General features: G+C 45.1%; 1 protein-coding gene and 1 long non-coding RNA gene across 2 annotated transcripts in view; one reads left to right on the plus strand and one right to left on the minus strand.

Moving 5' to 3' along the window:
• mtnr1bb (melatonin receptor 1Bb) overlaps positions 1-22512 on the minus strand; it is a 69507-nt gene that overhangs the window by 39581 nt on the left and 7414 nt on the right. The gene's annotated exons all lie outside the window — the stretch shown is intronic.
• On the plus strand, positions 736-1652 carry LOC117459009 (uncharacterized). Its single transcript, XR_004553470.1, has 3 exons — positions 736-769; positions 910-1062; positions 1568-1652. It is a non-coding gene; the product is annotated as an uncharacterized lncRNA (long non-coding RNA).

A 22512-nucleotide genomic window follows, 5' to 3' on the forward strand; every position in this document is an offset into this window, starting at 1 on the left:
TAGAGCCAGTGGAATACTCTGTGGATAAGGCTAATTTTCAACGCCAAGATGATTCCAGTATGTCTTCATCTGCATGCTCGGGTGACACATTACCCGTAAGCAGCCCTTCTTCGGACACCTACAGAAAGGAGCAGTGGCCCAAGGTGTTCCTCATCCCTACTTTCTCTCATTCAACAGAAACACAACTTAGGGATGGAAATGCAGAGTACCAGAGAAACCAGGTTAGACTCACTCCCAGCTCTAAAATGCTTTCCAACATACTGGAAACGCTCGCTGACAAAGTCTATTCATACAAATCCTATCCTAGCGATGCAGACTTCAGTGAAGTGGCAGAGGCACTCACACAGACACACCCCTGTATGAAAGAACCTGGGTCCTTCAACCACAGTTACGGATGGAAACAGAGACTCAAGACGAAGATGTACAACTATCGCACATACCTGAAATCACACAGTTCATCATCTGACGAGCTGACTGTGAATACTCTGAAAAAAAAGTTGCTGACGGATGCCCACCCAGCAAAGAACATAAAGAAACCTAGGCGAGCTGAGTCTAACCATTACCCATCTCTGCCTTTCAACGAGACAACAGAGTCCATGGAGCAAGAGAGAGTGGCCCTCTTGTCTGAGGTAAAGAAAAGGAACAATGTCCAAACAATAAGACATAAGATGGCTCGGACGTTTGCATTTCGGAGGCAAGAAATTGTCGACAAGAAAACATCTTTGCACAAATGATCGAGAGATGGCCAGCACTCTTCGAAGTTCAAGAGGTACACTAACTTTACTCATAGTATGTATGTATATGTGTGTGTAATCAAATGTACGTAAAGCTAAATCACATGCTTTTGCATGAGGCACATATCCTTTGTCTGTTTTTGATATATATACCTATACTACCTATATTCCCTAGGTGAATGAAGAATTCATCAGAGTAACCACAATACCCCTTGAAGCAAGGTTCATGCAGAAACTTGACGAGAAGTGCAGTGAACTAATTCAAGTCGTCAGAAAGAAGGGTGGAGCTATCCGGGAGAAGACAAAGCTCCTGCCATTTGTGGAAACGGTATGTACAGATGTTTTTTACTTTACTGCTCACTTACATATATGCCTCAATAACAATAGATATATCTTTCAATACATAATCAATTATCTATAGCATTGGTCACTGATCCGACACAGCAACCTTTTAGCCAGAGGTTTCATAGACTTGGCACATTCATTCTTCATGTTCATCTACATGTTTAGACATTCATTTTGGCGTAATGGGAATTCTTGTCTGTTTTTTCATGGCCTTAATATGGTTGACACACTAATTGACTGATATTGTAATCATTATTTTATTGATATGAAAGTGTCCAGCCCTACCTTCACGCCAAACTATGCTCTTTTTTCATGTCTCTACTGTCTAAATGCATCCTTACTCATTTATCACCTAAAGCTCATTCCCATGCATTCATTCCTACATACACTAGCTCTCAATCCCACATTAACAAACCGTGGCACACTCGCACTGATTGAATGGACGAACTGAACAATTAACATTAATTATTGTGACTGTCTTCATGCAGGATACTGACACCACTACAAAGAGGGAGATTGCTCTCAAATGTCTCATCCTCAACATGGGAGAATCGGTGGAGGACCTGATCAAAGCATTCCTGGTGAGGCAAGATTACTGTTGAGGTGTTAAAATTCCACTTTATATGATGTGTGTTACATTTTACATAACATTTTAGTTATTTAGCAGGTGCTCTTATCTAGAGTGACTAACAACAAGTGTAATAGGAGTCAAATTCAAATGTCACCAACACAGCGAGTAACCAATAGGCAGTCCTAGTAGTGTTTAAAGACGTGCTCAGACAATAGCTACAGACAAGAGCCAAAGCTATGCATCACAATACAATTCCTTCTTACAGCCAATTATGGCCTTCCAGGACATCCACGATATGTCTTAACCGTTAGGCTATTCATCTGGGGGGAAACCCGAGCTATATTGATTTCAGATTCTTTTTTCCTAAATTATTTTCCAGGTGTCGGAGAAGGATGAGGCTGGACAAATTCTTCAGCGGGAAACTATCGCAATCTTCGTCATCAGAGATGCACAAGCCGCAACCAAAGACATTGGCATCATTCTTGAGGGACAAGAGGTTGTGAATAAGTTGGCGTCTGTTGCAAATGCTGTCGCCATTCTCCTGGGCTTCCTTTATGTTCTCAATCTGGAATATCCCAAGACATTAAAATTGACATTTGAATATATCCAGAAAGTCTTCATGGAGCTGGACCCGAAAGGCATGGCCACCAAGGTCAAGAAGCTCTATGACCAGCTCTACAATTGAGTTTAGTTCAGGTTTCCTACACGTCATGGAAAATGATAAATCAAATCAAATCAAATCAAGTTTATTTATAAAGCACATTTTAAAACAACTTTCGGTCGCGCCAAAGTGCTGTACATGAATAAAAAATATACGGAACATATTGCAATTTGTAGCATTTAAGTTAAAAACAACAAATATAAAGGCAGACACAGTTAAAATACAAAATGAGAAATGTCATGCTCTGCTCACTTTTAAAAGGCCAGAGAGAAGAAGTGTGTTTTTAGAGAGGATTTAAAAGCCCCTAGTGTCTGGGCCGACCTCACAGGTAAGGGCAGTGTTCCAGAGCCTGGGACCAGCTGCTGCGAAGGCTCGGTGCCCTCTAGTTTTTAGCCTGGTTTTCGGCACTACCAGCAGCATTTGGTCGGCAGACCTTAGAGCTCTGGCTGGGGTGTATCGCTGGATTAAGTCAGCTAACAAATAAAAGGAGTTTAAAATCTATTCGGAACCGAACTGGAAGCCAGTGAAGTGAGGCCAGAATGGGGGTAATGTGGTCACGCCTTTTGTGGCCAGTCAGGAGACGTGCAGCTGCGTTCTGTACTAGCTGCAGGCGTTTTATGGATGCCTGATCCATGCCCACATACAAAGCGTTGCAGTAGTCCAGTCGCGATGTCACAAAAGCGTTAATTACCCTCTCTAAGTCTTTAAAAGATAAAAACGACTTGGTCTTAGCCAATAGTCGTAATTTAAAAAAGCAGGTTTTGACTACGCTGCTGACCTGTTTATCGAATTTAAAAGTGCTATTGAAGGTTACTCCAAGGTTCGTTACAGCGGGGAGGATGTTTTTACTCAGGGAGCCAAGAATGTCAACCTGGGAGGCCGGAGGTTGGGGTCCAAAAAAAATTACCTCGGTCTTGCTCTCGTTGAGGGTGAGGAAGTTTTGGCTCAGCCAGGATTTAATTTCAGCCAAGCAGTCCATCAATTGCTGTAAGGAGTTGGCATTAGCATTGAGAGGTAGATATATCTGAACGTCATCAGCGTAGCAGTGGAAGGGGATGTTGTGCTTGGAGAGAATTGCACCTAGGGGCAGTATATATAATAGAAAGAGGATGGGGCCCAGAATAGAACCTTGGGGAACCCCACAGGTAAGGGGGGCTTTTGCAGAGGAGAAGGCACCTAGCTGCACTGAAAGGCTACGGTCTGTTAGGTAGGACCTGAACCATGCCAGAGCAGAGCCTGTGATGCCTGCGGACTGTTCGAGCCGCGACAACAGAATGCTGTGGTCCACGGTATCGAAGGCCGCTGTCAGGTCCAACAGCACCAGGACAGCTGGGCTACCTGAGTCGGCGGCTAGGAGGAGATCATTAAAAACTCTTAACTCTTCTCTTGATAAAGACAATAACAAGTCACAGAAAACGTATGTGACTGTCCTGGAGAATGAAACGGTTACACACCTGTTGTGTGACTAGTTATGGTTCGTCATTCTGAAGTTCAACTGTTTGAAAATATAAAAACTGTTATAGCAATTACCCTGTGGCACTGATGGGCTCTGCTCTGGCTGGTAGAGTACGCAAGTTGCGTCCGCATTTGGTTTCAAAGGTCAATATGTTTGGCTGTCAGCTCTTCAAAGTTCCAATCTGACCCTTGAGAAACTTGACTGTTTTCTGGCAAGAATTATTTTTCATTTTTATGCCTTTAGGCATACAACCGCGGTGCAGTTTTTCTATGTATTTTAAATTGTTACATTTTATTTGAACAATGCAGATACCCTGTACATATGTTTGTTTTATAAGTAATAAATCCGTTATTAAATATCACAATGTGTAATGAGAATTATTGATGTAATCTATATTTTTTTGGATTAGATTAAATGAGAAAATTATAGTTTAACAAAATGTATACATTTTTGATTGGATAAAACAAATAATATTTAGTTAATTTTAACGAGAAAAAACTGTTTGATAAAATCTATATTTGTTTGTTTGGATTAAATATAGAATTTAAATTAATTGACTTCCTTCAACAAGAAAATATACTTTGTACCAAGTCTTATATCATAGTTTCCATGGACATAAGAAATATTGTTTGAGGCAAGTTATTTATTTTTCATTGGCTCAAGCTATAGAGTATAGATGTGAACCATTACCCTAAAAAATTTTAATTGGTTGAACGAAATACTTTTATCAGTGTAGATGGTACTATATTTTCAAAGCTTGCTTTCCAGTCCCTTTGCTAGAGGGGCTGAAAGGCTCCCTGAAGTCTTGATCAAAGCAGGGAGGTTTTTGACATGCCCAGCGAACAAGTTGTTTGTCCCCTACCTCTAGCTGTTTCTGAAATGTTTGCAATCTCTGATGGTGGACAAGAGATGTGGAGAAGAAAGAGTAGAGACACTCCAGTAGATCAACGCAGGTATGTGAGTTTTGTACACCAGTTTGTATAAGTTTAATGTTTCACATTGCTTGTGAAAAATATACTACCACTATACGATCACTGATGTTTTGTTGTTGACTGGACACTTATTTTGTAAAAGAGATAGCATGAGAGGATCTCTTAAGCAATGCAGCTCACGTGTCCTTTTTATATGCTGTCCATTGAAATGCAGGAAAGTAATCACCAGGTCTGAGTGATCTGTTGCCGAGGGGACACTACACCGGAGTTACATAAGCAGAGATAAAGTGCTATTTTGGGGGGAACTCACCTCCTCTGGGGTCCCCCAGGAAGATTTTTTTTAAATACTGAAGTTAAAAGCATCAATCTTGTGCACTTTGAGAGCAACATCAAGAGATATGATACATCTCTCAACACCCAGATGTCAAAAATAAATCAAATAATCAGAAACAGGTTTATTATTTAAAAACACTTCATTTTCCAATTAAATCATAAACTATGTCAAATTCTTAGAAGTTGTTAGTAATCAGATTAAACAGAAAAAAGGGATGGAAGGAGGAAATAATAATCCCTTATCACTTGCTGTTTGCGGTTGAAATTATCTCTTTTGCTGGCCAAACATGCTGGATGAAAAGCAGTGATGTCTCACTTGCCTTACTGTGTAGGTAAACACAAACAAGTATGTAAGTCAATCAGTTTCCAGCTCTGTCAAATAAATGAATTTCAAGATACACAAATGTGTCTTCATTAAAATGAGTGTCACCACACTGTCACAAAATGTAATACTAACCAATTGAAAATAGTTAAATTTACATTGGAAACCTCTTGTAGATATCACTGTTAGAGTAGTTATCTGCCAATAGGACAGAATCATTCCTATACAAATGCAGTTTGAGTAATTCACTTAATATATTTTCTTAAAACTTTAATATAGTCATTTTCACTTAATACTCTAATATAGTCATCTTTCTGCATTCAACACTAAGGAAAGCTGTACAATTTGACATGATAATGAGGAAAAAAGGCGTCCGACAATGCAGATCATTTTTTGATCATATCAATTTTAAGATGCGGGTCAAGGCTTAATATTTGGGAGCATAGCGTCCCTTGCCCCCATTCAGGAGCCCCACTGGATTGGCTTTGATCTGAAATATTTGTATAAAAAGCTTGTTAGCTGGCTGTCCATCTCATAATGTTCACATAGAAACTAGCTGTCAATAGGAAATATCAATCAGAAGAATTATATTTTCATGCAAACATCTGTTACAAAAAGAGGTTGCACATTTAAATGCAGGTGTTGTTATGGCAACGTCAGTGGCAGTGACAGCCACATTTACTGCTGCAAATACGTTCAAACATGCTGTCGACACGTAAAGCAGTGGCAACTATGCCACCATTTCAGCTGACTTTTTCTCAGAAATACTGTCACATAACATCCATATATATTTCAGTGCTAGGTTGATGCTTAGCTAAGCTAACTATGAAACACTTTAACTGACAGGACTCAGGATCAACTGTGTACTACTGTAAGGTAGCTTCTAGCTTCATGTCTAACACAGACAGTAAGTCAACATTTCCCAACATTTCGATTGTATGACAAAGTGTTTATTTAATATATCTGGCTAGCTATAGCTACTTGGTAACGGTTTAGCTTACCCGCGCGATTCAAAGTAACGTCAACGTAGCTATAATGTATGCTTTGCTTACATGTTGACATAACTTGTAAGTTTACTGACAGGTACATAGCTTGTTCACCTGGCTCAGGTGGTGGCTCTGGGGTTGTTGTGTGAGCCACCACTTGAGAATTGCCGTCTTTGTTATTAAAGAAATGTCTAATGTCCATCTTCAGAATCTCCGCGTCCGGGGCTGACAGTTTAACGTTTAAACATTGTCACAGAGGTACGTACCTGTCAGCCAATAAAACACGTTTATTTCCATGCAACTCTCTGATTGGTCTGGTGGCGTCGTCTTGCCTCTGTGTTGCATTCACTGAACATGGGAAATTACAATTCTGCCGTCCGTCCTATAGGTAAAGTAGGTTAATGTATTATATTATTGAGGGAGAATTAGTCCGGGGCAGAGCCATATGGCTCTGGTCCGGGGCTGACGGCGACGCCCCTGGCCATAAGGATCAGACCTCCGAGTGCCCGAGGCCATGCTCTATGTGGGAATGGTGACGAAAGAGACGAAAGGATTTGTTTATCCGCGAGTGATTTGTATTTGTTGAAAAACTGTTTTTTTCCTTGAACAAGGCGTCATCCTTCTGTTAAATTATATAAGGAAAATATCACTCGACACCAGGTTGAGAATCAATAATGAGGTACTAATTTATTCTTGCAAGAAGGAGCAGAGTTTAATCACAAAAAACATCAGGCTTAGTCCAAAACACGGAGATAACAAAGTTGTAAATCGAGGTGGCGCAAATATCATCCGCGGGATGATATCTGTCGGAAAGGTGTCGGGGTCATCTGCGACGTCTTCTGGAAAGAGTTACGTACTTCCCATAGAAATTAGATATTTAGGAGGCAACAAGTATGTGTCTTCTCATAAATATCAACAACCTGAAATGCCCTGCCTCAGAAGAAGAGGCAGCTGCAAGGTCGTACACAGTGCAGAGTCACACATAGCAGTGCATTAAAACAACCCATAAAGTGGAGACAATATTTCTCCAACAAATTCCATGAAATACCAGGCCAGTAGTTTTTCCGCAATCCTGCTGACAAACGAAAACATACCCTCCTTGGTGAAGGTAATTATGTCCGGTGCACTGACTGCAGCCTTTGAAGGGTTTACATTTCTCTAGGCATTCTGTTTGATCATAACACTTGGCATTTTGGTTGCAAAGCATTTCAGTGCTTAAGTTATACAGGGCTGCAATAATCAGGACAGAGATTCAACTTACTTACAAATACCCCTTCTGCTAATTAAAAATGTATATATTTGTGTTTTAGTGAAGTCCCTTAGAGCTTTCTGATGAGCCTTTCCCAATCAATTTCATGATAGTTGAATACATTTTAATATTAAAATGTAACACTCATAGGTTAAAGTAGGGGGACATTGTATCTATAGGGAACATGTCAATGTTGAACTTGTTCTCTGGAGCATCTTCAAGCTGAGTTTGAAAAGAGTAGTATTCATTCACGAGTCAAAATCAATACGATCTGATTACGCGTCTAATCAAGGATTTCTTTCAAATCAAGAAGCATGATGGGCCCCTTTTCACATCTTTATTTACTCCATATTTTTCTCAAACGGACTAATATGCTCAGCCCTAGTGAGATGAACTGCTGTAGCATATGTATCATGACTTAAAGGTTTATATGAGAAAACTAGTTGAAGGAAAATGTAACACTTTTCATCTTTTGACCTTCTTTGAAGCACAAATAAAAAGGCGTAACACATCCAAGTGCGGCTCTCAATCTTGTGCTTATGAAGTTTGATGGAAATTAAAAACATTTCCAAGTGCATTTCACTACGATTTATTTGGCTTTTATGATGATTAATGATATGCTATCAGTTGTGCTGTGATCCTGTTTCAGTTCAACATTACCATGTAGCATTTAAACATAACAAAATTAAATAAAGCTCCAGATGCATCACACTCTTCACATTTGGCCACTAAACCTTTAGTCTATATTTATGTAGGGTTGCATCCAAGAGGAGATAAGGCGGTAGCTTCCATCCTGCTCCGCTGGCTCTGGCTGCGTCATGACTTAGACACACATTTTGTTTTTCTGTCTTGTTTGCTGGGTCGTCCGCAGTTCTGCACATCTCAGTGACAACTCCCTCCCTCCCATATCCTACTCCCATCCTAGATTGCCCTTCAGTTCTCACGTCTTCTGTATTTCACCTCCTTTCTCCTGCTTCTCTTGCAGCAAACCCCTTGCGTATTCCACGTCTTCACCCACGGCTGCCTGAGGGTTTTGAGAAACTGTTACATAATGCACTTAAAAATGATCGCAAAGCGTGCATTATGGATATAGGAACAAACAGCTAGCTTTGTGGGATTTTGAATACTCATAAAACAATGAAAATGCTAATCAGTTACTTTGCAGATGAAATGGGTCAATCTGTCTTGGTTGCTGAGTTTAAAGAAAATGGTTCTGTCAGTTGCTGTGTGTGTGTGTGTGTGTGTGTGTGTGTGTGTGTGTGTGTGTGTGTGTGTGTGTGTGTGTGTGTGTGTGTGTGTGTGTGTGTGTGTGCACGCTCATATGTGCAAACTTGTGCTATTGAGTCATCCCCCATCTCAGCACTAACGTACTGATAACAACTCGGTGACTGTGATGACACTTGACAGTATAGTTCCTACATTGTCTCGGATGTGCCTCCTCCCTTTATGAAACAGAATCACTCCTACATTTCGTAGCGAGGATATTTTCCTCTCCTTTCTAAAAGCTGGACTGTCTATCTCTACTTTAAAGCCTTTGTTCTTGTCCTATTGTTTTGCTTTTGAAGTATACAAACCTTCCTTATTACTCTCTTTCTCTCCCCTTTCTCCTGGGAGCTGGTCTCAGCTCCTCCTGCTTCATCCAACTGTCTGTGTTCAAAGGAATAACCGTCATGGCTCACCCAAAAAGTATAGAGGACGGTGTCTGGGCACAGCTCAGGCTGAAGTGGAGTCTCAGAGCACTTATTCAACCTCTTTCTAAATACACAGTGAGCAAGAAAAACTACATTAAAACAAGATAATGATACAGTTATATGAGAACAAGTCTAATTTCATGCAGAAAATGCCTCATAGATCAGTGGGAAGCTCCCCTATAGAACCTGCGTAAAGCTACATGATTAAACCAGACCGAGGCTAATGTTCATTGCAATGGGTTGTATAATGGGATATCAAAAGCAATTTCCATGCTTGATTCCAAATGATTCAATATCAAGAAAATAGATCATTTAAAATCAAACCAGCAACAAAGCCCCTGTGTCTAATCTCTCCCCCCTTTGCTTTCTGAGCTACAGATTAACACTCTCCCATATCCATTTAGCCAGTTCTATGATCTCTACCTCTCTCTCTGTTACGCACATAAGAAAGATCCAGGAGAGTATTTGCTTTGCTTTTAGCAGTCTGTTGGGTGTGCAGCAGAAACCTGAGACAGTTCCTCAACACCTTGACCTGTTCAGCTGTTTGATCTCCTGCTTTGCTTTTAATGAAATATAATCAAACACAAAAGTGCTTGTGAGGCAAAAAGAAATATGCTGGGAGCATTCATTATCGTAGAAACCATACAAAAAACAAGCATATTAGGATTCAAGGCTTCTCTACACGTCAGAGTGGAAACGAAGGGCATAACTATGTTTTAAAAAAGGATGAGCTGAATATTAACATTCATGAGGTTTTGAAATTTTAACTTGGCCAAAATACTTTTAGAAATGATAAATACTAGTGTAGCAAGTAAGAGATTCAACACCTTTCCTAACATTGAGACCGTGGCTAGAATGTGCTTCATATCAAAAATGCAACACAAACCTTGTTTTGTCTGTTGTCATTTAACTTGTGCATATTTGATGTTGTTTGGATGGTTTTCAGTTTGGTCGACTACATCATTCTTCATCATTCCTATCCTCGTATGTATATTGCAGTATGTATTATCGTTTATGATTCCCATTACTGCATGCTCAACTTTTGCTAATGTGCTACTCAATTCAATTTGTAAAAGTAAATCTCATTAAGTAGCACCATGAGTATTCAAACTACGAGAATGCAATTACAAGTCAAGTGAATCAAGTCTCTCGTTAAACCATCTGTCTTTTTGAAAGATTTAAATGTCAATGTTGTTTTTTGTATCCCTATTTTAAAATAAAAGCAAGAAATAGTTGCAAGAGACACTTTATTTTGAAAAGATCAGCGTAATATAATCTGATATAGGACGATGATAAAATAAGGTTGGTTTAGCTCAGCAAGGCTCAGTTCCAGCTGGCATTTATCAAACATTTTGTTATTGTGTCTGGGAGGCGTGTGGTGCAGGTTCAGGTACAGGTTCAAACCCCACTGCAGTCAGCATGCCGTTGTGTCCCTGTGACACTTCACCCCAAATTGCTCCAGTGGGGATTGCAGTACTGAGTATGTAAGTCGCTTTGGATAAAAGCGTCTAACAAGTGACATGAAATGTAATGTAACAAAAAGAAGTATAACTTGAATACACTGCATGATACATCTGTAAGAAGCCAGGTGCTTAAACCAGCATGTCCTAACAATAATCAGTATAGACAGGAATGCAGTGTGGGCAAAATGGATCCCACGCATTGTCTGTTCTATGTCCTGTCAAAATGAGACACAGAAATCCTCCTTTCCCTTTTCATTGGGAGGAACTCTGGATTAATGTGTCAGAGCCACGGTATGCCGAGAATGTAAAGTTTTCAAATGTAGAGGAACTGTTCAATAAATTAGGAGGTCGAAGATGTCCGTTCAAATCAACATACTTTCTCTGTCTACGAGTTTGCAAACTTTTGAGGTTAAGGTATTGAATTGAATATATTTGCAGGGGCCAACCCTCACAGAACAACCGACACTACAACTCAAAATGAAGTTACGTTGGTTATCTAAGCAATGTGTAGTTTAGGTCAAGTTGAAGATTGGGTGCGGTATGAGGGGCGTAGAGAGCGAGGAGGGGGCCATTATAGAAGTAGTTGTCACTGAGGACACTTAAGACGCAAAAAGATTTGGAGAGAGACTGGATTTGAATGTTTCAGTGCCAAGGAGAGAGTCAGACAGACTGGAGGTATTTTTCCATGGTAGAGCTCGCGTCCTTGGGAGTTTGTACTTGGGAGTTCAGACTCTGCAGAGCGCAGCATGCTGGATGTGAAGCTGTAGCCGCAGCGTATCTGCTGCCAATCCTGCTCAGCTGGGCTCTAGTGATCAGGCTTCACTCCAACACAACTGTGCAACTGTTCTCTGACAAAATAACCTCAAGTCAAAGCTTCACTAATAGGTTCTCTGGGGAAAACAAAACAACTTCTTGGATGGAGCTTTGGATTTTGAGATGCAGCCAACAGTATGTTTGGCTGTAAAAAATATCTACATACATTCACACGATAATGACCCAAAAGTAAACAAAGGCTGCAGTATAACATTACTGTTCGACACTGAATTGGCAAAGTTCACATCTCGGGAAAAACTTTCTCAAATCATTTTTACGATTTGAGCTGTACTCTAAAAACCCTCTCCCCTCAGCACCTCACAGATCTCCTCCACCCTTACATCCCGTCCCGCACCCTTCGATCCTCAGACTCCGGCGTGCTCTCCATTCCCCATTCACGCCTCCGCACCTTCGGGCACCGTGCCTTCAGTGTCGCTGCCCTCCCACCCTCTGGAACTCCATAACGCCCCTTCTCTGAACATCTTTAAATCAACCCTGAAAACTCACCTGTTCAACAAAGCCTTCCAACATTAACTCACTCCCCCCCCCCCTGCAATGTAACACTTCAATTTCTGCCCCCTGTTTTATGTCTTGTCCTTATGTGTTTCTTTGTTAAGCGACCTTGGGTTGATGAAAGGCGCTATATCAATTAAAGTTATTTTTATTACTTGCTAGAAACACATTTGGAATTTGAACAGTTTTTGGATTACAAGTCATGACGTTCCGAAAGATCACGAGCACAGATAAGGAAGTGGATTGAGAGCACTTAGGTTTCCAGGTTGCAGCACCATGGATAGAGGCAGAGTCTTTACCCTCAAACCTACCTCAGGACTATTTCAGGCATTGTGTTTGCAGAGGCAGAGAGCCGTAGCTAAAGGGAATGAAGAAGCAAATATGTGTTTTAAATAAATTCTCTGTGAAGTGAGTCGGTGTAATGTGTGATCCTCTCTGAAAGTTCTCAACACCTACACACCTTGAACAACACATCTCAGGAGACATACACCTCTGCCCCTCACAATTGTATAAGACACCTTGCACACACTCTCACAAAAAAATTCCACAAGACATTCAAATGAGATGTGAAGATGAACTGCACTGCATGTTCCTGAATGCCCTTTGTGTTTGTGTGTGGAAGCGTTCCTTAAACAAAACAAATGGCTCAATCAAAGGACAAGTAGCTCTAATTTCTAATGAATACATGCATGCGTGAGTGTGTGACGGTGTGTCAAGAGCACAACCTTTCTCATACACAATCACGCCTGATGAAAGAGGCAGGCCTGATGAAAGAGGCAGGCCTTCTACGGAAACATTGAGGTTTTTGAAAAGACAAAAGAGGAAAACGAAAGAAATTGTGCAATGACAATGTAGCTCCTTACGTGGGCAACACCGTTTTGATCAGTTTATCATATACTGGTATTATAAGTAGCTGAGAAGGATGCAGAGTTGGTCATCAATACCTTGCATGTCAAATGTTTTGGTCCAACACTCAGCGGCCATTTTCCCCCTGCAAAAGCAGCTACTTATGCAAAGCCAGGAGAACTGACATCCGCAACACTGACTCTCTCCCCATTTTAAAATCACGCCTCAAAACATATCTCTTCACACTCGCATATCCACCCTGATCGTTATCCATCACACATCCTCTGTTTTATTTATTTGATTTGTTATATACTGCATTGTCTTGTTTATGTTTCTTATGCTTGCTGGTGTTAGGTATTGTCCATCCATCCATCCATCTTCTCCCGCTTATCCGTGGTTGGGTCGCGGGGGTAGCAGTTCCAGCAGAGAGCCCCAAACTTTCTTTTCCCTGGCGACATCAACCAGCTCTGACTGGGGGATCCCAAGGCGCTCCCAGGCCAGCGAAGAGATATAATCCCTCCACCTGGTCCTAGGTCTACCCCTTGGTCTCTTCCCAGCTGGACGTGCCTGTAACACCTCCCTAGGGAGGCGCCCAGGTGGCATCCTAACTAGGTGCCCGAACCACCTCAACTGGCTTCTTTCGACGCGAAGGAGGAGCGGCTCAACTCCGAGTCCCTCCCTGATGACCGAACTTCTCACCTTATCTCTAAGGGAGACACCAGCCACCCGGCGGAGGAAACCCATCTCGGCCGCTTGTATCCGCGATCTCGTTCTTTCGGTCATGACCCATCCTTCATGACCATAGGTGAGGGTAGGAACGAAAATGGCCCGGTAGACAGAGAGCTTTGCCTTCTGGCTCAGCTCCCTTTTCGTCACAACGGTGCGGTAAAGCGACTGCAATACCGCTCCCGCTGCTCCGATTCTCCGGCCCATCTCACGCTCCATTGTTCCCTCACTCGAGAACAAGACCCCGAGATACTTGAACTCCTTCACTTGGGGTAAGGACTCATTCCCTACTTGGAGTGGACAGTCCATCGGTTTCCTGCTGAGAACCATGGCCTCAGATTTGGAGGTGCTGATCCTCATCCCAGCCGCTTCACACTCGGTTGCGAACCGATCCAGTGAGTGCTGAAGGTCGCAGACCGATGAAGCCATCAGAACCACATCATCTGCAAAAAGCAGTGGTGCAATCCTTAGTCCACCGAACTGCAGACCCCCCCCCCCCCCCCCACGACTACGCCTCGAAATCTGATCCATGTATATTACAAACAGGATTGGTGACAAAGCGCAGCCCTGGCGGAGGCCAACCCTCACCGGAAATGGGTCCGACTTACTGCCGAGGACCCGGACACAGCTCTCGCTTTGGGAGTACAGAGATTGGATGGCCCTGAGCAGAGACCCCCTCACCCCATACTCCCGCAGCACCTCCCACAGTAACTCCCTGGGAACCCGGTCATACGCCTTTTCCAAGTCTACAAAACACATGTAGACCGGATAAGCGTACTCCCAGGCCCCCTCCAGGATCCTTGCGAAAGTAAAAAGCTGATCCGTCGTTCCACGACCAGGACGGAATCCGCATTGTTCCTCCTCAATCTGAGGTTCGACAATCGGCCTGACCCTCCTTTCAAGTACCTTGGAGTAAACTTTCCCGGGGAGGCTGAGTAGTGTGATGCCTCTGTAATTGGCACACACCCTCTGATCCCCCTTTTTGAAAAGGGGGACCACCACCCCGGTCTGCCACTCCTTCGGTACTGTTTCCGACTTCCACGCAACGTTGATGAGACGTGTCAACCATGACAGTCCCTCAACACCCAGAGCCTTCAGCATTTCCGGGCGGATCTCATCCACCCCCGGGGCTTTGCCACTGTGGAGTTGTTTGACGACCTCAGTGACCTCCCCCCGGGAGATTGGTGTTGATCCCCCGTCATACTCCAGCTCTGCCTCTAACATAGAGGGCGGAGTTGTCGGGTTCAGGAGTTCCTCAAAGTGTTCCTTCCAACGCCCCAACACTCCATCAGTTGAGGTCAACAACGTCCCATCCTTACTGTACACAGCTTGGATGGTTCCCTGCTTCCCCCTCCTGAGGTGTCGGACAGTTTTCCAGAACAACTTTGGTGCCGCCCGAAAGTCCTTCTCCATGTCTTCTCCAAACTTCTCCCACACCCGCTGCTTTGCCTCGGCCACGGATGAGGCTGCTGCCCTTCGGGCCTGTCGGTACCTTGCAACTGCCTCGGGAGTCCCCCGGGATAACAAATCCCTGAAGGCCTCCTTCTTCAGTCGGACGGCTTCCCTGACCACCGGTGTCCACCAGGAGGTTCGAGGGTTACCGCCCCTTGAGGCACCTAGGACCTTGAGACCACAGCTCCCCACCGCGGCTTCGGCAATAGAGGCTTTGAACACCGACCACTCTGGTTCAATGTCCCCAACCTCCACAGGAATGCCCGAAAAGCTCCGCCGGAGGTGCGAGTTGAAGGCCTCCTGAACTTGGGCCTCCTCCAGACGTTCCCAGTTCACCCGAACTACACGTTTGGGCTTACCAGGTCTATCCAGAGGCTTCCCCCGCCACTCGACCCAACTCACCACCAGATGGTGATCAGTTGACAACTCCGCCCCTCTCTTTACCCGAGTGTCCAAAACATACGGCCTCAGGTCCGATGATACAATAACGAAATCGATCATGGACCTTCTGCCTAGGGTGCTCTGGTACCACGTACACTTATGAGCATCCTTATGTTCGAACATGGTGTTTGTTATGGCCAATCCATGACTAGCACAGAAGTCCAGTAACAAACCACCACTCCGGTTTAGATCAGGGGGGCCGTTCCTCCCAATCACGCCCCTCCAAGTGTCTCCATCATTGCCCACATGTGCGTTGAAGTCTCCCAGCAAGACTAAGGAGTCCCCTTCAGGAGCCCCATACAGGACTCTTTCCAGGGTCTCCAAGAAGGCCGAATACTCTGAACTGCTGTTGGGTGCATAAGCACACACAACAGTCAGAGTTTTCCCCCCCATAACCCGCAGGCGTAGGGAGGCGACCCTCTCGTCCACTGGGGTAAACTCCAACAACGAAGCACCTAACCGGGGACTTGTGAGTATCCCCACACCCGCCCGGCGCCTCACACCTTGAGCAACTCCGGAGAAGAATAGAGTCCAACCCCTATCCAGAAGTAAGGTTCCAGAGCCGACGCTGTGCGTAGAGGTGAGCCCAACCAGATCCAACTGGTACCGCTCCACCTCCCGCACAAGCTCCGGCTCCTTCCCCCCCAGAGAGGTGACGTTCCACGTCCCCAAAGCCAGCTTCTGCCGCCCGGGTCTGGTCCGTCGAGACCCTCCGCTTTCACTGCCACCCTTCTGGCAGCGCACCCGACCCCATCGATGTTTCCCGTAGGTGGTGGGCCCACGGGACGGAGAAGCGGAGGTGTTGCCCACGTTGCCTTTTCGGGCTGGGCCCGGCCGGGCTCCGTGGCAAGCCCGGCCACCAGACGCTTGCCGACGAGTCCTCCTTCTGGGCCTGGCTCCAGAAGGGGACCCCGGGCTTCCTCCGGGCCGGGTATCCTCACTTCCTGTGTCGTCTTTCATGAGGTCTTTTGAACCAATCTTAGTCTGGCCCCTTGCCTGAGACCAATTTGCCATGGGAGACCCTACCAGGAACACAAGGTTCCAGACAACACAGCCCCCAGGTTCATCAGGGCACACAAACCTCTCTACCACGGTAAGGTGCTGGTTCTTCAGAGAGGTATTGTGTATCTTGTTTTTATGTGTTTGTACGGCGACCTTGAGAGCCTTGAAAGGCGCCTATATAAAATAAATGAATTATTATTATTATTATTATTAACTGTAGTGTGCCATCGTAGGGTACACTTCTGCTGTGACTGTTTATGTGTTGATCAGGTGTTTTTCTACACTGTAGAGTGGGTTGTTTCACGCTGCAGTAGTCGTCCTTCGAGTTCACTACTGTGGGTTCAGTGTGGTCTCTCAACTGCTGAGTGGGCTGTTTGAGTTGCGAGAGATCAGCTTTAAGGCAGAAATGCACCATGTGAGTGGCAAAACCTCCACTGAAAATGTTTTTTTAAAGCACTCTGTCTAGTGAGGTAGGCTATAGGAAACCTAGAAAAAAAACAAGCTGTAAAATATATCCGGTGTTGGAAATTATTCAAATTGTGGATGAGATTGACAGGTGTGCTATGTGTCCTGCAATGTACAATGTACTGATCCGCTCTTAAGTGTTGTCATGATCCTAATTGTGCAGAAATGCGAATGATTACCCTTTGCTCTAACAGCCAAGCCTCAAGTGCTTCCTCTTAATAGCTCGAGTGGCACTTGAAACAGGCCTTGTGGACAGATAAGCCTTTTTTTCCAAAGGGAGAACGTGATTACAGTACAGAACACAATATTTTCCAGAGTCTTTTATAGGATACCAGTGTGTGTTGTGTGAGACAAAAACTCCCACACTCCTTGTTTCAATCAGCCCGGGGCTACATGGCTTTTTGCACTCTTAATAGTATTTTTTGTATGGATGTACTCCCAGGCTGCATGTCTTATATTTGAAAGGTTGTAGGAACATATGGTAGGAGTCATAGAGATGTTAAATACATGCTCATGGTTACAGCATTACAGACATCTCTTAGTCATCTCTCTCATATTCATTCAAGAAGGGGGACGATCTTTTTTGTTTGATTAATGTAAAAGCCGTTTGCATTTGGCTACTGAAAAAGTCCACTCACTGGTTATTCTCAGTTATTGGTATGGTTGAGTTTAATAACGTATAGCTCAGTGACATTCTCAGTAGGTTCTGTATGTTATATTAATGAGAATGCTGCTGTGTTTCTTGCTAAATTTAATGAGGTACTAAGTGCACGCAGCTTTTCATGGTGGCCATAGTTACTGTATCTTTTTATATACTGTAGCTACTAATAAGCGATATTTTTAAATCTATTTTTGGAAGTGTCTGTCATTTACTTTGGCTCAATTCTTCCATGAGAATATTTATTTTCAAAACAATACAGATTTGAATGTCTTGTTCATAATAATGAATATTACTCATGTACTCAAACGTTTAATACAAATGTCTACACATGCTATATAACCACTTGGGGTGTACACGGGTTACTGATCAACACTGATGAGTTGATTCTCATCGTGAGAGCCATCACTAGTAAATATTAATCCTTTATGTTTTGTATTCTTTCAGATATAAAAATTGACAAAAAGCTCTGGCCCGACACACAGCACCAACAGGATGCCCACCAATTCACCCATTAGAAAATAACCTGTGAGGAGGTATATTGTTCTGTTTTTTATTGAAGTACTGCAGTTCTGTTTTTGTGGCAAATATTCTGTTCACTATATGACTTACTATGAAAGACCAGTGATGATTTTTTGCTCTTTTTTTATAGAGTATGTAACCTATTGCTAAAAGTACTTTATGAGCACAAAGGAAGTGTGTTTTTTACCAAATAACAAACACGTGTTGCTTAAAGGTGGGGTAGATAATTTTGGAGAAACCAGCTCGAGTGTGCTAGAATTTGAAAATACACAGCTGGGAAGAATCTATAGGTTACTTACGTAACCCCAGGCCTCGGAGTAACATGAAGTGAGATGTCTCACTATGGGATGCGCCTCATCGCGGAGCAAACAGAAGCATCAATCTCATTACGCTCTGATTGGCTGGTGATCTTGACGTCAACGTCAGGGAATCACCACCTATAAGTAGCTTGCGCCACGACGCATGCGTCATTCAAAATAGGCACCTCTTCTCGCTTCACCATCACTTCATGTTACTCTTAAGACTGGGGTTAAAAAGTAACCTATAGTTCTCATTCATAACACTCCGTTCGATGTCTCACTATGGGAAATTGTAGCTCCCGTATTGTCAGACGAGCTTATCTCGAAAATCACCAAACCAACCAGAACTTAACAGGTAGAGCTCTGACTCAACCAGGTGCCCAGCACTGCTTGAGTCACACTGGGAGGAGAACGTCCAGCCTGTTAAGAGGCGGACAAAAGTGAGCGGCGAGGACCAGCTCGCCGCTGCACCAATGTCTTGGATGGGAGACATCCTGGACAGAGCCCAGGATGCAGCCAGACCCTGAGTCGAAAGAGCTCGCGGACCCGAGGGTGCCTGCAAACTCTGAATCGTTTGGGCCCCAAAGCAATTGCTTCCACAAACCAGTGGGAGAGCCGTTGCTTAGTAACAGGCTTGCCCTTATAAGGGTTATCCCAGGACACAAGGGGTTGGTCATTACGACGAAGCACCCTTGATCTGTCCCTGTACGTGCGTAAAGCACGGGCTAGACACGGCAAATCCGGCCGCTGTTCCCCGGAGGAATACAGTGGCGGGGAGGATGCCTCAATGTCAACTGTGGTACCTGAACCAACCGCCTTAAAATAAAGGCAGGGTTGGGCTTCAACCACACTCTGTTTGCCCTGGGGCGAACTGAGTGCATGAAGACTGTACAGATACCTGAGTGCCACTGGCTCTGCCAGTGTCAGCTTCATGTCACACTGTATTCAGATTGTACCACTCACGGGCCAGGCCCATAGAGCCAAGCGCTCTGGGTGTGGGTGAAAGATCTCCCCCCCCGCTTGGGACAGTATGTCCCTGCGTAGTGGGAGCTGCCATGGCTGCCCGCACAGCAGCTGATATAATAATAATAATAATAATAATATATTAATTTTATATAGCGCTTTTATGAACCCAAAGACACTTTACATTTGGGAGGGAGGGTAGACAAACAAAACAAAAACAAAGACAGAACCAAAAGAAACAAAACACAACAGAAAAGCAGTCAGGAGGAAGTTGATTGAGAGGGGGGGGGGCTTATGGATAGAGAGTTGAAGAGGTGGGTTTTGAGGCGGGACTGGAACAGGGTAAGGGACTCAGACTCACGGAGGTCTTGGGGGAGGGAGTTCCAGAGCTTCGGGGCTGCCACAGAGAAGGCTCTGTCCCCGAAGCTCCGGAGTTATCTCCGCTAGCCAGTACATAGCTGGCCAGTGCGGAGCTATCAGGATGAGTGTGTGGCGTTGCTCTCTCACTCTGGCCAGAGTTGGGGGTATCAGAGCCAGGGGTGGGAACGCGTACAGCCAATCGTGCGCGAGTGCATCCACGCCTAACGGTGCATTTAGATCGCGCATCGAAAAGAACAGCTGACACTGAGCGTTGTCTTTCGATGCGAACAGATCCACTGCGGCTCTGCCGTAATGCACCCACAGCTGGATCACAATCCTTGGATGTAGAGTCCAGTCTGCATAAAGTGGTGTACCTCTGGACAGCAGATCTGCCCCGAGGTTCATCACTCCTGGTACGTGCGTCGCTCTCAGAGAGAGGAGACGTCTACCGCTCCATAGGATCAGTTTGCGCGCCAGTGTGTGTAACTGGAGAGAACGCAAACCCCCTTGGCGGTTAATATACGATATTGTGGTCATGTTGTCTGTCCTCACGAGGACGTGATGTCCCCTGAGGAAAGGCAGAAAGCGTTTTAGGGTGAGAAACACCGCTAAAAGCTCCAGGTAATTTATGTGCGCCCGCTGGAGGTCTCTGCTCCAGAGACCCCTCACCGGGCGACCTTCATAAATACCTCCCCAACCTGTCAGACATGCGTCCGTGGTAACCACTTTCCGCGATAGGACAGCACCCATAGGCACACCTCGTACTAGAAAAGTCGGGTGCAGCCAGTGCGCAGTGCCATTACGCATTTCACAGTAACCATCACTCGTTTAGTTTTAGGGCGGCCACCCAGCGCTGAAACTCCCTCATGTGTAAGCGTCCCAGTCGTACGACCAGAACGGCTGACGCCATGAGCCCCAGCAATCGCAGGCATGATCTGAAGAGAACATGTTTGCGCAGCTGGAAAAGAGCAAGACGAGCTCTGAAAGCTTTCACTCTTTCCGCTGACAAGCGAGCTGAAAAGGGCACCGAGTTCAGGCGTAAACCCAGGAAGAGTATAGTCTGCGCGGGGCACAACATGCTCTTCTCTGTGTTTATTATGAAACCCAGGTTGAGCAGGTGCTTTACGAGGACATTTGTCTGCGCAACAGCCTCCTGCTCTGACTGTGCGAGAAGCAGCCAGTCGTCCAGGTAGGTCGCCAGGCGAATACCCTGTTGTGTTAACGGGGCTATCGCGGCTTCCGTACATCGTACAAACTGAGAGACAGACCGAAGGGGAGTACTCTGTATTCGTAACAGATCCCCTGAAATGCGAATCTCAGATATTTCCTGTGTGGATAATATACTGGGATGTGAAAATATGCATCTTTCAGGTCGACTGATGTAAACCAGTCGTCTTGTCGCACGAGCCGCAGCAGAGATGTGTGAGTGAGCATTCTGAACTTATATCTTTTTAGATATTTGTTCAGAGCCCTCAAATCAAGTATTGGCCGAATTCCGTTCCCTCCCCGTTTGGGAACGAGGAAGTACTTGGAATAGAAGCCGCCCTGACTCTGCTCGGTGGGTACAATATATATAGCCCTCTTTTCTAGGAGTGAGACAATCTCTCTCTCCAGAATATGGGCTGACTCTCCTCGGGCCTGCGAATGCAGAATGCCCGAGAAGCGAGGGGGGGTGACAGCGAATTGGAGTCTGTAGCCCTGTGTTACTGTCTTGAAAACCCAAGCAGATGATGTGAGCATCTTCCACTGCATGCTCCTTAGAGCCAGTGGAGATGTCATGTCTCTTCCCCTCTGAGTCTCTATTTGTTGTGTTATGGGGCCCTCCAGTGTCTGAGCACTGTGGTGCCCCATTTCGACAAACCCCACCGACACAGCGCATGCGCGTGACGGTGGTGCCTTCACGACCCCAGCCGGCACTGCGCATGCGCGTGACGGTGGTGCCTTCACAGACCCGTCAATTGTCCGCCCTTTGAGAGAGGCCGTATCTGCTCTCAGAAGGGGAACAGTTGACGGACTGTTTATTGTTTTTATTGTTTTTCTTTTAATTTTTTTGAGCTGCGCCCTTGGCTCGAAGCCTGGATGCGTCAGCGGAAAATGTTTTATGACAGAAAAATTAATAAGTGTGTGACATGTGTTTATGCGGACTTGAGGATGGTGTTGAGGCATCTCTCGAGGCGGTGGGAACACATTTAGAGCTAGGGAACCGTAGACTTCCAGCTCTGTCACAGAGGGGAGAAGGAGGGGCTGTCACGCCGCTCGCTTCTTCTTCCTCGACTGCTGGCCGAAATTCTGGGTTGGCTGCGCCTGGGCTGCAGCCGGAACCGGAGATTTTCTAGGCCAGCTCGCCCTCATCCCCTGCCTGGGCTGGGGACTCGGGGCGGACTGTGACCTCTGCGTTTTTGGTATTTTGAACCGAGCCGGGTTCGGGGCAGCTTGGACGAAGGGCTGGGCCCTTCGAGGGAGGCAGAGGTGGAGGGCCTCGTCCTCCTTATTTTTCGACTCGCATCTCCTCTGCATCGAGGCAAGAGCGGAGCCGAAAAACCCTTCGGGATCGATGGGCATGTCAAGCACATCCTCATTTTCCCGGTCTGGGAGGTTGGTGAGGTTGAGCCATCGAGCTCTTTCCTGCACCACCATGATCCCCATTGTTTTGCCCGTGGCCTGGACGGCGCAGCGTTGGACACGGAGACAAATGTCTGTGACCGCGGC

The sequence above is a fragment of the Pseudochaenichthys georgianus genome, chromosome 14 (genome assembly GCF_902827115.2).
Source record: "Pseudochaenichthys georgianus chromosome 14, fPseGeo1.2, whole genome shotgun sequence".
NCBI classification, from domain to species: domain Eukaryota; kingdom Metazoa; phylum Chordata; class Actinopteri; order Perciformes; family Channichthyidae; genus Pseudochaenichthys; species Pseudochaenichthys georgianus.